Source organism: Otolemur garnettii, unplaced genomic scaffold (genome assembly GCF_000181295.1).
Source record: "Otolemur garnettii isolate 467f Iridium unplaced genomic scaffold, OtoGar3 scaffold00192, whole genome shotgun sequence".
NCBI lineage: Eukaryota > Metazoa > Chordata > Mammalia > Primates > Galagidae > Otolemur > Otolemur garnettii.
This window is the reverse complement of record NW_003852587.1, coordinates 2,359,508-2,374,744: the sequence shown is the minus strand read 5'-3', so window position 1 is coordinate 2,374,744 and position 15,237 is coordinate 2,359,508. Positions and strand designations below refer to the sequence as shown.

The 15,237-nt window shown below is 37.9% G+C and overlaps 1 non-coding gene across 1 annotated transcript; it reads right to left on the bottom strand.

Annotated features, from left to right (window-relative positions):
• Positions 1–12,465: 12,465 nt before the first annotated feature.
• Positions 12,466–12,569, bottom strand: LOC111721860. The gene has a single exon (XR_002770863.1). It is a non-coding gene; the product is annotated as a small nucleolar RNA U13 (small nucleolar RNA).
• Positions 12,570–15,237: the final 2,668 nt, after the last annotated feature.

The following is a 15,237-nucleotide window of genomic DNA, read 5'->3' as shown; positions in this document are numbered from 1 at the left end:
CCTGGGCTTTTTCTGTCCTGCAAGGGAATGTTTCAACCTTATTAGTAAAAGTATCCACAAATATCATCAAATATTGTATACCATATACCTTAGGGATATGAGTGAAATCCATTTGCCAATCTTCACCTGTATATTTACTTGTTTCTGTATACCTGGGGGAGATAGATGGTGATTTGAAGGATTATTCTCTGATATACCTCACAAGTCCTTGTTATCTGTTTTATGGTTTTAAATACGTTATTTCCATTAAAGAGATCTTTAGTCATTTGATAGGTGCTTTCAGTGCCAAAATGAAAAGACTGATGTAAGGTTTTAAGTATTTTTCATTGACTTGCAGCAAGTAATAGCAAAAGTCCACTTTTATTTTGTAGCCAGCCTGATGGAAGTAGTGAATAGTCTCTAGATCAGCAGTTTTCAATCTGTGGGATGTGTCCCCTTTGTAACAATGAAAATACATCCTGCATATCAAATATTTACATTATGAATCATAACAGTAGAAAAATTACAGTTATGAAGTAGCAATGAAAATAATTTTATGGTTGGGGTGTCAGCACAACATGAGGAACTGTATTAAAGGGTCGTGGCATTAGGAGACATTAGGAAGGTTGAGAACCACTGCTCTAGATAAAGCCCATTCCTTTTCCTTTTTTTTTGGGTATATTGAGGTGCATGATTCTCAAGTGATCCCTTCCAAATGAGGGGTGCCACAAGGGGAATTATTACTTTTTGTGCTGTCATTTTAGCCCCCTTATTAGCAAGTTGATTACCTTTAGAAATCTCATCTAAGGTCTTTTGGTGTCCCTTACAATGAATAATTGCTACTTCTTGTGGAGCATGTCGGCTTGTAATAACCTGTCTATTTCATGATGATATTTTATGCAGGAGCCATTGGAAGTTAGGTCTTGTCTTTCCTTTAAAATGGCAGCATGGGCATGTGAAAGGAGGAAGGCACATTTTGAGTCAGTGTATATATTGACTCACTTGTTTCTCCCAATTTCTAAAGCACAGGTTAAAGCTATTAGCTCAGCTAATTGTGCATTGGTTCCTGAAGGGAGAGACCCACTCTTGATTATAGCATATTGAGTAACTACAGCATAGCCTGCTTTGTCAGTCTTGTTCTATGAAAGAATTTCCATCTGTATACAAAACCATGTCTGGATTGGGTCTTGCTCTTCCCACTTGTCCCTCAGTAGCCCACACTTCTGGATTAATTTCTGTTTCTAATAAGGGAAGGCATAGTATAAGTTCCTCTCCCATATTCATATAAATGGTTGTTCCCACTTTAGTTAGTATGTCCCTTCCCAAAAGGGAACAGGACTTTCAGGCATGATTAGGAAGGGATGAGAGAATAGCCCCAATTGCAACTTAAAGGCTGAGAGAAAAATTTGGTAACTGGCTTTCCCTACACCCCCTATATCATTACAGATTTGGAGGATAAAAGACCAGAGTTACAGAGGAGTACAGAAAAGGTAGCTCCAGTGTCCAGAAGAAATTCTGTCTCCTGGTCCCCACTCTGAGGCAAACCCTGGGCTCTTGAGGGGTGATGACATAAGTTGAAGCCATGAAAATCTGCCCCAGGTACCCTCAGTCGTTTGGGTGCTGATGGGATCGTTGTCCCAGAAGGACTTTGCCTCTGAGGACAGGCCACCCTCCAGTGTTCACACTTGCATTCTGGACATGGGCCCAGTGACTTGCCCAGCCAGTGGTGCTGCTGGGGGCAGTCTTTTCTGAAGTGGCCAGCCTGACCACATTGGCAGCACTTGTTCTTAGCTCCTCCGGCTTTCCTCTGCCCCTGAATGGTGCTTGTTTGTTGGAGTGCCATTACTAGAGCTATCATTCTTTTTCTATCCCTTCTCTCTTTTTCCTCCTATTTTTCCTGATCTTGGTTATAAAAGTTCATTGAGGCTGTTTTAAAAAGATTTTCCAGGTTATGATCTGGGCCTAGAGCCAATTTCTGGAGTTTTCTTCAAATGTTTGGGGCCACCTGAGTCATACATTTATCTTTTAAAATAACTTGGCCTTCTAAGGAGTCAGGTGACAAATGGGTGTGTTTTCTCATCGCCTCCCTAAGTTGCTCAAGAAAGGCTGAGGGACTCTCATTTTGCTCCTGGTAAATAGACAACTTAGAATAGCTCATAGGCTTTTTCTTGAATCAACATAAACCTTACAGAATACATGTTAGAAAATGTTTACACCACCAGCCACCTTGCTTCTCAGGGTCCCATTCGGGATCCTCAAAGGGAACTGCCTGCCTTCCCGTGGGGTATCTGTCCCTTTCCTCAGGAGACATACTACCATTAGTATTGCACATGAACCACAAATCACCCCACTTTCTAGCTTCATCTAAGACAGTGGTTTTCAACCTGTGGGTCACAAACTGTATTAAAGGGCCACAGCATTAGGAAGATTGAGAACCACTGATCTAAGACTTCATTTTTTTTTTTCAGTGTTTGGCCGGGACTGGGTTTGAACCCACCATCTCCAGTATATGGGACCAGCGTCTTACTCCTTTGAGCCACAGGTGCCGCCGAGACTTCTTTTTTCTTTTTCATTAAAAGTAAAAGTTTGACAGTACACTGTATCCCATGTTAGTATTAATGTACATAGCTACGATTTAATAAAAAAAAAGTCAAAATTTGATTTACTAGTAGCATTACACATTTGGGGGTTGTCCCTGAGGAAAAAGAAAACTTGCACATATGTAATTCAGACCATTTCCTTTCCCGTTTATCATAATTTGGTGTATTTTCTGGTAGTTGTCATTCACCATTGGAGAGTTGACACTAAGGCCAGGCCTGGGTGCAGAAGAAAACCATACATTCTTTTTTCAGTGTCTGGGGATCAAACATGTCTCAACATAGCCCAGCAGAGTGTTCTGACAGCACAGGCCAAAAAATCAGGTATCTGAGAGCCTGGTCCCACCTTGTGACAGTTCTCTTGCAAGAGAATGTTACCTGGGTGTTCTCTTAGAGAGAGAATGTTACCCATCTGTGGGAAAGAACAAACATCCAGGGTCTTAATCAGTCCCACCCTGTATTCCTGGGTTGTCAAAGCGTCCGCTGACCAATCCAAGATGATGTCCAGCCAAACAAAAGGAAGCATCCTTACAATAATTGGAGAAGAATCCTTGAGTGGCCTCCTCAGCCCCTGAGCTTGTCTGGATTTAGCCACTCTTGCCAGTGTAGCGCTTTGTACCCGCTGGCTCTCCTGTGCTTATTACTTGCCGGCAGCACAGCCGGACAAATCAGGTATCAGGGAGCCTGGTCCCACCTGATGCAAGTTGTGCTCCTTTCTGTGCCTTCCCCTGAGTATCAATCAAAGTGGGGATGAGCCCCGCCCTGGAGAAAATTGCTGTGCACTGCTTGCACATTTAACTTTGTATAATTTCTACAAGCTTTTATTTTTAAATCCCCAGTAACAAAGGAAAATAGGCTTTCTGTCATGAGCAGGTCTTAAATGCTATGTTCCAACCTCCCTTTCTTTCCCAAAGTTAGCAAGGCAACAATAATTAACCTAAGTTACATATCAGGGTTGAGAGACACTTTGAAACTTTTGCATTACAATTAGTTACAACTAACCAAAGTCTTAGAGAAACCTGGAATTATTTTAAACTCTCCTATTTACACTAATAAACAAACAAACAAAAATCAAATACCCAGAGCTATTTTCATTGCCCTTCTTCATTTTTAAGAGACTGAGCTATACCGGCACCTGTAGCACAGTGGTTACAGTGCCAGCCACATACACCAGGTGGTTCAAAACCAGCCCGGGCCAGCTAAACAACAATGACAACTGCAGCAAAAAATAGCCTGGCATTGTGGCAGGCACCTGTAGTCCCAGGTACTTGGGAGGCTGAGGCAAGAGAATTGTTTAAGCCTAAGAGTTTGAGGTTGCTGTGAGCTGTGATGCCATCACACTGTACCGAGGGTGGCATAGTGAGACTCTGTCTCAACAAAATAAAAAATAAAAAAAGAAAGAAAGAAAGAAAAAGGAAAGACTGAACTATAGCCTAGGGTTTAGGGCCATTTTTTCCTTGGGGAGTTGCCTTGGGCTTCCCTTCACCGGCTCCTGGTTGCCAGGAGAAGCTGTATAGGGGAGTCATTTTGCCCTTTGTTTGGAGCCAACTTCTAGGCCTCTGTTAACCTGGTTTAGATTTTTCCTCCAACACACAAAAAAAGCCAGTTGAATTTAATTATGTACTGAAAGGCAATAAAAAGGACCTTACAACTCACCTACAACATCAGAAGCACACTTAAAACATCTGAAAAATATCAGAATAAGCCCATACCAAATTAACTAAATACATAAAGTAATCCTTTATCAACATTCAAACAAAGCATGTAAACTACAAGGAGAGAGAGAGAAAAGCAGCAGAGGTCTATAGGGATAACTAGGAAAAGTTTGGGACCATAGAAGAGAAGATACTAAAAGAGCAGGGAGAGCATGTTTTTCAGAAGGCCCTCTAGTGCCCTGGGATCAGAAAAAATGCTGGGGACCCCAAGACCTCTGGGTGGTATTTCTTTGCTCAGCTCTCAAATAGAGGATAGGAGTGAATACAGAACAGCTTCAAAGCCTTCTAATATTCCCTTTGGCTCCTTTCTGGGGCGAAGGGAAATTAGAAAGTTTGTTTCCCAGCAGCCTCCTGCCTGTGACCTGGAGGTCAGCAGCCGCACTATGCACATTTATCTGCTGATGGGCATCAAAATTATTAGTCTCCATTATTATAACTATAGAGAAAAGCAGGATAGAGGTAAGTGGTCCCACTGCTTACCACAGATCATCCTCTATCCTGGATGGGCCCCCAAAATATGATACCAGAATTTCATCTGTAGTTGGTTCTTTGTCTCATCAATTCCAAGAATGAATCCACAGACCACAGATCAATGGTAAACAAAATTTATTTTACAGAAAAGAATACAAAATACCAAAGCTCCTGGGAGAGACAAATAAACCCAAGTCGGGGTGAAAAAACTCTCTCTCGTCAGGCTCTTTGTCTCGCTCTCTGTCTCTTTCTCTCTGGGTTCTTTGTCTAGGGGTATATATAGTCAAATGGGTTCTCTGTAGTTACATTAGGCCAGGACTTGGTAACAAATGAATGGATACAGTCCCTTCTGCTGGGGTAAGATGGATAAATGCATTAATGAATGGATACAGTCCCTTCTACTGGGGCACGGTGAATGAGTGCATTAATGAATGGACCTAGTTCATTCATGGAATTGAGGCCTAGGAAACTTACATGAAATTGACCTAGGCATAGGAAATGGGGGTTCTCTGTTGAGCCAAGTGCAAGGGGAAGGAGACACTAAGGCACTGGTTTCTCCCCAGCAGTTGTCCGGCCCTTCTGGCTCCTGGAGCCTCAGCCCCTGGGGCCTCCCCCTCCACCCTCCAGCTTGCTTGTTTTTCTGTCCACCCCTCAGCTCGGCTGCGCTATATGTGGCCCACTTGTCCTGTATTGCTATGACGCCATGGCACTCCACTGAGGGTGACAAAGTGAGACTCTGTCTCAATAATAATAAAAAAAAAATGGATAAACAGAGGATATATTCAGAAAATAGCAACAATTTAAATTTGGTTGGACCACTAGAATCAGGAAAAGTGGAACACAAACCTTGAAATCATGCAAAATAGCTTGTCGTTATCTATTCACCATTTTTATTTTATTTTGAGACAGTCTTACTATGTCACCCTGGGTAGAGTGCTGTGGCAGCACAGCTCACAGCAGCAACCTCAATCTCTTCGGCTTAAGTGATTCTTTTGCCTCAGCCTCCCAAGTAGCTGGGACTGCAGGTGCCCACCACAACGCCTGGCTATTTTTTTGTTGTTGCAGTTGTCATTGTTGCTTAGCTGGCCCAGGCTGGGTTTGAACCCGCCAGCCTCAGTGCATGTGGCCAGCGCTGTAAACACTGTGCTATGGGCACCGAGCCTCACCATTTTATACTGAAATAAAAGTATTTTTGAGCAGGATAGTGATAGATAGCTTGTTCTGGCAACAGTGAGTAGAATAAACTAGACCAAGAGGGGAGAGTATAGGCAAGAAGGTAGTTTAAAAACTGTTACAATAGCTTATGTACAAGGTCATGTAGTCTCATACCAGTGTTTTAAATGTGGAGAAGGGAGTTTCATGAAAGTATTTCAAATTGTATATAAAACCAGCACATTGTACCCCACAATTGCATTAATATACACAGCTACGATTTAATAAAAAGAAAGTGGAGAAGGGAATAATAAGAGAGATATGACATGAAATTCAGAGACTGGGATAGCAGCATTTAGCAAATGATTTTTACCAGCATCCAAAAACTTCCATAATGTTTTCTCTCAGTAATATTATGTGGAAGTTTTGTGCATGTATCCTTAGATTTACTCTTAATAGTTGGTGTTTTTACAAGATAATGAAAATGACACCATTTTCTTAAAATTTCATTGTGTAATTGTTAGTTCCCTGTGTATGAAAGTAAAATTGATATTTGTATATCAACTTTTATCCAGTGACCTTGCTAAATTCATTTATTGCATAATCTGTTCTCTGTGAATGGTAATTTTGTTTCTTCCTTTATAACTCTGTTTGTTTTCTTCCTTTTTAACAACATTTACCTGATTTCACTGGTTAGAATCTTTAGTACATGTTAGATAGAATTGGTCTCAGTGGATAACCTTGCCTCATTCTCAATCCCAGGAGAAAAGCATTCAGTAAATAACCATTAATTATAATGTTTGCTGAAGGTTGTTTGTATTTGTGTGATAACTCCGTGTAAGAAAATGAAAATCTGTATCTGTTCCTATGCATATTAAATGTTTATCAAATATTTTTCTGTATGCTTTGAAATAATCATGTAGTTTTTTCTCCTTACATACATCCTGTTAATGTAATGAATTGCATTGATTGATTTTTGAATGTTAAATCAACCTTGCATTTCTGAAATAAATCCACTTGTTTGTGACATTTTATCTTTTTTATATGTTGATGGATATGACTTGAAAATATTTTGTTTAGGTTTTTTAATTTGGGTTCTAACATAAATTTACCTATAATTAAACTTTTGTATAATGGGCTTATAGATTTTAGTATCAAGGTTACCCTGACCTCACAAAATCACTTGAAATGTCTCTTCTTTTTTCTAGTTTCTAAAAGAGGATTTTTCTCTTCTCTTAAAATTACTATTATTTTTTCTTAAACATTAACAGTAATTTACTGAATAAGCCATCTGGTCTCTGGGAAGCTTTAGATTATGGATTCACTTTCTTTGAAATAAACAGAGCTATTTTCTTTTTAACACTGATATTTAATTAACATACCATAAAATTCACCCTTTTAAATATTACAATTCAGTGGTTTATAGTATATTTTCAAGGTTATACAACCATCTCTACTATATAATTTCAGAATGTTTTTCTTACCACACAAAGAAACGTGGAAACATTAGCAGTCAATTCCTATTCCTCCTTTCCCCAGCCCCTGAAACACTCTAATCTACTTTCTGTCTTTATTGATTTGTCTATTCTATATATTTTGTGTAAATGGAATTATACAACACGTGGCCTTTGACTTCTTTTACTTAACATAGTATTTTCAAGATTTTTATATGTCCTAACATATATCATTCTTTCTTTCCTTTTTATCATTGGATAATTTATTGTATGAATATACCATATTTGTTTATCCATTCCCTAACTGATGGGCTTTTGGGTTGCCTCCACTTTTTGACTTTTGCAAATAATACTACTATGAATATTTAACTAGAGGTTTTTGTGTGGCTACATTTTAATTCCAAAGTAGCTATACCATTTCACATCCCTAGCAGCAGTATGTGAGGATTCCAGTTGCTCCACATCCTCATTAACATATTATTGTCTGCCATTTTGTTTATAGCCATTTTGATGTGTGTAAAGCATTATCTCTTTGTGGTTTTGATTTACATTCCTGAAATGAATGATGGCTATCTGTATATCATTTTTGGAGACTATCCACTTGAACCCTTTGCCCATTTTTAAATTGAGTTCTCTTTATTTTTTAGTTGTAAGAGTTTTTTAATGCAAGTACTTATCAGACATATGATTTGCAAATATTTTCTCTCATACTTTCGGTTGTTATTTCATTTTATATGAAGCACAAAATTATTTTAAACAAGTGCAGTTTTTTTTGTTTGTTTTGTTGTTATTTGTGTTTTTGGTGTCATGCCTAAAAAGCCATTCCCTAATCCAAAATTATGGAGATTTATGCCTGCATTTTCTTTTAAGAATAGTTTTTGCTATTATAATTAAACGTTTCACTTATTTTAAGTTTATTTTTCTGTATGGCATAGGTAGAGAACTTCATTCTTTTGCACGTGATATCACTTGTCCCAGCAGCATCTGTAGAAAAATTATTCTTTCCCCATTGAATTGTTTTGGCACCGTTATCAAAAATCAATTGAACATAATTATAGATGGTTATTGCTGGACTCTCAGTTTTATTCCATTGAGCTACATGTCTATCCTTAAGATAGTACCACATTATCTTTACACTGTTGTTGTGTTGTAAATGTTAAAATCAAAAGGTCTAAGGAGTTTATTTTTTTCTTCTTTTCAAGATTGTTTTCATTATTTGAGATCCCTCTCATTTTCATACACAATTTAAGATCAGCTATCATTACTGCAGAAAAGGCCACTGAATTTTGAAAGGGATTACATTGAATAAGTAGATCAATTTTGGGAGTACTGTTATCTTAGCAATATTAAGTCTTCTAATCTATGAACATAGAGTGTTTTTCTTTCTTTCTTTTTTTGTCTTTAAATTTCTTTTAATGATATAGTTTTCAGTGTACAAGATTTGCATGTCTTTTGTTAAATTTATTACTAAATAGTTTCTTCTTTTTAATGCTATTTCTTTCATTTTTCAATTGTTCATTTTTGGTATATGAAAACACAGGTGGGGCTGGGCATGGTGGCTTACACCTGTAATCCTAGCCCTCTGAGGGGCTATACCGGGAGAATCCTTTGAACTCAGGAGTTTGACATTAGCTTGAGTAAGAGCATGACCTCATCTTTACTTAAAAAAAAAAAAAAAAAAGAGAGAGAGGGCTCGGTGCTCATAGCTCAGTGGTTAGGGCATCAGCCACATACACCAGAGCTGGCAGGTTCAACCCTGCCTGGGGCTGCTAAACAACAATGACAACAACAACAACAACAACACAATTGCAGGGCGTTGTGGCAGGCACTTGTGGTCCCAGCTACCTGGGAGTCTGAGACAAGAGCATCACTTAAGCCCAAGAGTTTGAGGTTGCTGTGAGCTGTGATGCCATAGCACTCAACCAAGGGGGACATAGTGAGACTCTGTCTCAAAAAAAAGAGAGAGAGAGAGAGAGGGAAAGAAAATTAGCTGGGTTTTGGGGTGGGTACCTGTAGTCCCAGATACTCAGGAGGCTGAGATAGGAGGATCACTTGAAGAGGTTGCTATGAGCTAGGCTGACGCCAGGGCACTCTAGCCTAGGCAACAGAGTGGGACTCTATTTCAAAAAAGCCCAACACAATTGATTTTTATATATGTATATTGTATCCTGTAACCTTGTTGAACTTTTTATTAGCTCTAATAATTTTGTATACAGATTCCTTAGAATTTTCTATATGTAAGAGCATGTCATATGTGAATACAGATAGTTTAATGTATTCTTTTCCAGTCTGAAAGCTCTTTTTTTTCCCTTCTCTTCTCTTCCCTCCCCTCCCCTTCCCTCCCCTTCTCTTCCCTTCCCTTCCCATTTTCTTTCTCTTCTTTCTTTTTTTTCTTGGATAATTGTTTTAGCTAGAACCTCAAATACAATTTTGAAAAGAAATAGTGAGAAGGTCAGGTGCAGTGGTTTATGCCTATAATCCCAACACTTTCGGAAGCTGAGCAGGAAGATCACTTGAGGCCAAAACTACAAATCCAGCCTAAGCAACATAGTGAGACCCTGTCTCTAAAATAAAAAAAAATAATTAGCCAGGTGTTTTTGGTATGCACCTGTTGTCCTAGCTACTTGGGAGGCTAAGGCAAGAAGGGTATTGCTTGAGCTCAGGAATTAGAAGTTGCAGTAAATAGTGCCATTGCAGTCTAGGGTGGGCAACAGAGAAGGATCCTGTCCAAAAAAAAAAAAAGAAAAAAAGGAAAGAAAAGAAAAAGAAAAAGAAAAGGAAGGGAGGGAGGGAGGGAAGATGAGTCATTTTTGACTTTTTCTTTATCTTCAGGGAAAAGCTTTCATTCCTTCACCATTAGATATGATGTTAGCTGTGGGTTTTTTCGTAGATATCCCATACCTATAAATATGTCAATTAAATCAAGCTTTTACAAAATTTTTATTATTATTTAGATCATTATTACTATTATTTTTTGAGACAGAGTCTCACTCTGTCACCCTCGGTAGTGTGTCATTGTATCATAGCTCACAGCAACCTCCAACTCTTGGGTTTAAGTGATTCTCTTGCCCCAACCTCCTGAGTAACTGGGACCACAGGCACCCGCCACAACACCTAGCTATTTTTGTTGCAGTCAGGCTGGGGCTGGGTTTGAACCTGCCACTCTAGGTATATGGGGCCAGCACCCTACCCACTGAGCCACAGGCCCTGCCTGATTTTTTTTTTTATTGTTGGGGATTCATTGAGGGTACAAAGAGGCATGTTACATTGATTGCATATGTTAGGTACATGGAAGCATTTTAATTGTACTTATCAAAACTTCTATATCTTTAGTTATTTGAATTTGTTGGCTCTATGCATGGAGAGAGGTATGCTGAAATCTGCAACTGTTGTTTTTGGAATATCCATTATTTTTTGTTGCTCTGTCTGTGTTTGCTTTCTATATTTTGGAGCTATATTATTAGGTGCATGTCCATTTGGATTGTTGTATCTTATCAAATTGACCTTTCCAATTTTGAACTGCTCGTCTTTGTCTCTTGTGATATTTCAGTATAAATTTTGTCATCCTTTTTCTTTGAAACATTTGATCCACTCCTATTTTAGGTATGTCTTTTATAATCAGAAAAGAGTTTTAGTGTTTACATGTGATTTTTAAACTTAGTTTGACAATCTTAGTCTTTTATTTCAAGTATTTTGTCTAATTTTGTTTAACTTAACTAGGTGATATATTTGTTTAAATATATTATTTCCTACTTTTTCCTCATTTTTTCTTAATCTTGACATTTTTCCCTTTTTCCTTGAATTAATCAAGTGTTATTTACATTAACTTGAGTGGACATAAAGTTCTTGTGCAATTTAAAATAGTTTATCATAGTAAAGTGCACATGAACTTTATGTCCACCCTGTATTTCATTTTTACTATTTTGCATTACCTTATTATTATTAGATTACAAGTATGTATTTGGATTTTCTTTTTATTAGAGATGGATTCTTGCTCTGTCACAAGCTGAAATGTACTGGCATGATAATAGTTCACTATAGCCTCCAACACTTGGTGTCAAATAATCCTCCTACCTCAAGCTTCCAAGTAGCTGGGACTATAGGCATGCACCACTACACCTGGATAATTTTAAAAAACTTTTTTTTGTAGAGATGAGGTTTTGCCTTATTGACCTCAAGCAATCCTCCTGCTTTGGCCTCCCAAAGTGCTAGGATTACAGACATAAGTCACCATGCCCACCCATCCTTTACTCATTTAAGTATAACTTAAATTAGATCTTTTTACACTTTCTGAGCAATGCAAGAGTCTTAAAGTGTTTTTAACTCCGTTTATCCCCATTCTTCTTTTGGCCTATTGTTGTTATGAATTTTAATTCCATATATATTTTAAACTTCATAGATAGTATTATTGTTTTGAACAATTTATATACATATTTATCCTATCTGGGGGCACTATAAGTCTTCTTGCATTACCATAATGCCAAGTCAGATAATTTTCCTTCTTTCTTCTTCCTATAGTGTTTCTTTAAAAAATTCAATCAGATTCTCTTTGTTTTCTAAAGAATGTCTTTATTTTCTCTTTATTTTTGAAGGATACTCTCACTGTTTATAAAATTCAAAGCTGGCAGTTTTATTTTAGCACATCAAATGTATAATTCTGCTATTTTTCTGGGTTCTAAATGTATCTGTTGAGAATTTAGTTGGTAATATGTAATTTTTTCCTGTATCCTGTAAAATTGTTTCTTTGTACTTTGTTGTTATCATTTTGATGATTGTATTCCTATGTCTAATTTTCTTTGTAATTACACAGTTTGAGTTCATAGAGCTTCCTTTTTTTCTTTCAGAATATTACAGGTGCATAAATATTTTGGTTACATGAATTGTTTTTATACAAATTGAGTCAAAGTTATAAGTGTGCCTATCACCCAGATAGCATGTATTATACCTCTTAGGTGTGAATTTATCTGTCCCTCTCCCTCCCACCTGCTTGGCTTCCATTTAGTTTTACTTCCATGTGTGCCCATGAGTGTGGAATGATTAGTTTCACTTTAATAATGGATACATGTTGCGTTTAGTTTTTCTGTTTTTTGAAGTTCATGTTTGACAGGTAATATGCTGACATTGTAACAAGCTTTGAAGAAGGCCTATCTCACCCATGCATGTGAACACCTTATAATTACTCATATGTATTACAAAACAATCTGGTATTTGCTTTTTCATTGTTGATAATATAGTTTGAGAAACTTATTAGCTTGCATCTCTTGAGATTTTACTTCTACCTCATTATTTCATTCTAATCTTGCCAGAAATATGAATTATATATATGATCGACTATTTTCCATTTTCTATCTTTTAAAATCTTTTCTCATTTCTTGTATTGTCTCTCTGTATTTGAATGTGCATATTTTCCACCAACCACCTTGCAGGTTACTATTCCATTCTTTTCTTGTGCTAATTTGCTGTCAGTTATATTCAGTCAGTTTTTAATTGCATGTTATTATATTTTCCACACTAGAATTTCCATCTAATTTTTTTTTTGTAACAAGTGACTTTTACTGTATTTATTAACTTCCATCCTAGGAGTTCCTCCCTGCCTCATTTTTTTTTTATTAAATCATAGCTGTGTACATTAATGAAGTAATGGGGTACAATGTGCTGGTTTTATATACAATTTGAAATATTTTCATCAAACTGGTTAACATAGCCTTCACAGCATTTTCTTAGTTATTGTGTTAAGACATTTATATTCTACATTTAGTAAGTTTCGCATGTACCCTTGTAAGATGCACTGTAGGTATGGTCCCATCAATTACCCTCCCTCCACCTGCCTCCTCATATTTTAACAGTGAACAATTGTGCTTAGCAATGTAAACATATGAACTGACAGCTAAGTGTAGGGGATAAGATCCTTTTGCTCAAGACATGGCAGTTCGCCTCAATGTGCCCTCTCCGGTTAACTGCTTCCGATAAGCGCATTCCTTGTGGATCTGAGCATCTGCACTTGCTATTGATGTGCAAGAATGTAGAGTGACTCTCCCTAGGGGGCGTGGAGAAGTAACCGAGATGAGCTGGAGGCTGGAAAGACCAGTTTTGAAGCATTGGGTTCTATTCCCTGCCTCCCTCCTTCAATTAACATTATAATGTGTTACCTTACCTTGGGCAAGCAAGGACCGACAGCCAGGCTCCAAAATGTTTTACTCTAAACAAAATCAATTGTATATGCCTTCCTCAACCTTCACACTAAATTGTAATCTCAAATGGTTGCTTCCTCACGATACTTGACTTCTTTGTAAATGTGTTAAATTCTTACTAAATGTTGGAAAGTATATAAGATACTGAGTAAAGTTTATCAGGGCCGCCGACCAGAGCGAGTCCCGGTCTCCCTTAAAGATTCATTCCGTTTGCAGTTCTTTCCCCTGCGTCATTGAACAGAAGTTCCGAGGAACAAAAACACCATCTACAGCTAAGATAATAGTTTAAGTTGGTAATTTTTACTTGGAAAGATATGGTGGGTTTAATATAACCCTTTGCCTCACATATTTGTGGGGTTTTTTTGTTTTGATTTTTATTGTTGGGGAATCATTGAGGGTACAAAGAACCAGTTTATACTGCTTGCATTTGTTAGGTAAGGTACCTCTTATAATTGTGTCCCAACCCAAAGAGGTGTGTCACATACTGTGGCCCTCTACCCTCCCTTCCCTCCCTCCCCTCCCCCATTTCTCCACCCCTACCATGTACTAGCATTAATTGTCCTCATATCAGAATTGAGTATTTTCGATTTGTGCTTCTCCATTCTTGTGATGCTTTACTAAGAAGAATGTGTTTCAATTTCATACAGGTTAATACAAAAGATGTCAAGTCATCAACTTTTTTTAGTAGCTGAATAGTATTCCATGTTATATATATCACAGCTTGTTAAAGTGGTCCTGGATTGGTGAGCTTTTAGGCTGTTTCCACAGTTTGGCAATTGTAAATTGAGCTGCAATAAACAGTCTGGTGCAAATGTCCTTATGATAAAACAACTTTTTTATTTCTTCTGGGTAGATGCCCAGTAATGGGATTGTAGGATCAAATGGGAGGTCTAGTTTGAGTTCTTTGAGGATTCTCCATACTTTCTTCCAAAAGGTTGTATTAGTTTCCAGTCCCACCAGTAGTGTAAAAGTGTTCCCCTCTCTCCACATCCATGCCAACTTTGCAGTTTTGAGACTTTGTGATGTGGCCATTCTCACTGGGATTGGGTGATATCTCAGGGTGGTTTTGATTTGCATTTCTCTGATAATTAGGGATGATGAGCATTTTTTCATATGTTTGTTAGCCATTTGTCTATCTTCTTTAGAGAAAGTTCTATTCATCTCACTTGCCCATTGGTGTAAGAGATTTTTGGCTCTTTTTTTGTTGCTTAATTTGAGTTCTCTGTAGATGCTAATTATCAAGCTTTAGTCTGATTCATAATATGCAAATATCTTTTCCAATTCTGATGGTTGTCTCTTTGCTTTGGTTGTTGTTTCCTTAGCTGTACAGAATCTATTCAGTTTAATTAAGTCCCATTTGGGCTAAGCGCCTGTAGCTCAGCACTTGGGCACCACCCACATACACTGGAGCTGGTGGGTTCAAATCCAGCCCAGGCCTGCCAAACAATGACGACTACAACCAAATAATAGCCAGGTGTTGTGGTTGGTGCCTGTAGTCCCAGCTACTTGGGAGGCTGAGGCAAGAGAATTGCTTAAGCCCAAGAGTTTGAGGTTGCTGTGAGCTGTGATGTCACAGCACTCTACCCAGGATGACAGCTTGAGACTCTGTCTCAAAAAAAAAAATTAAGTCCCATTTGTTTATTTTTGTTGTGTTGCAATTGCCACTGGAGTCCTCTTC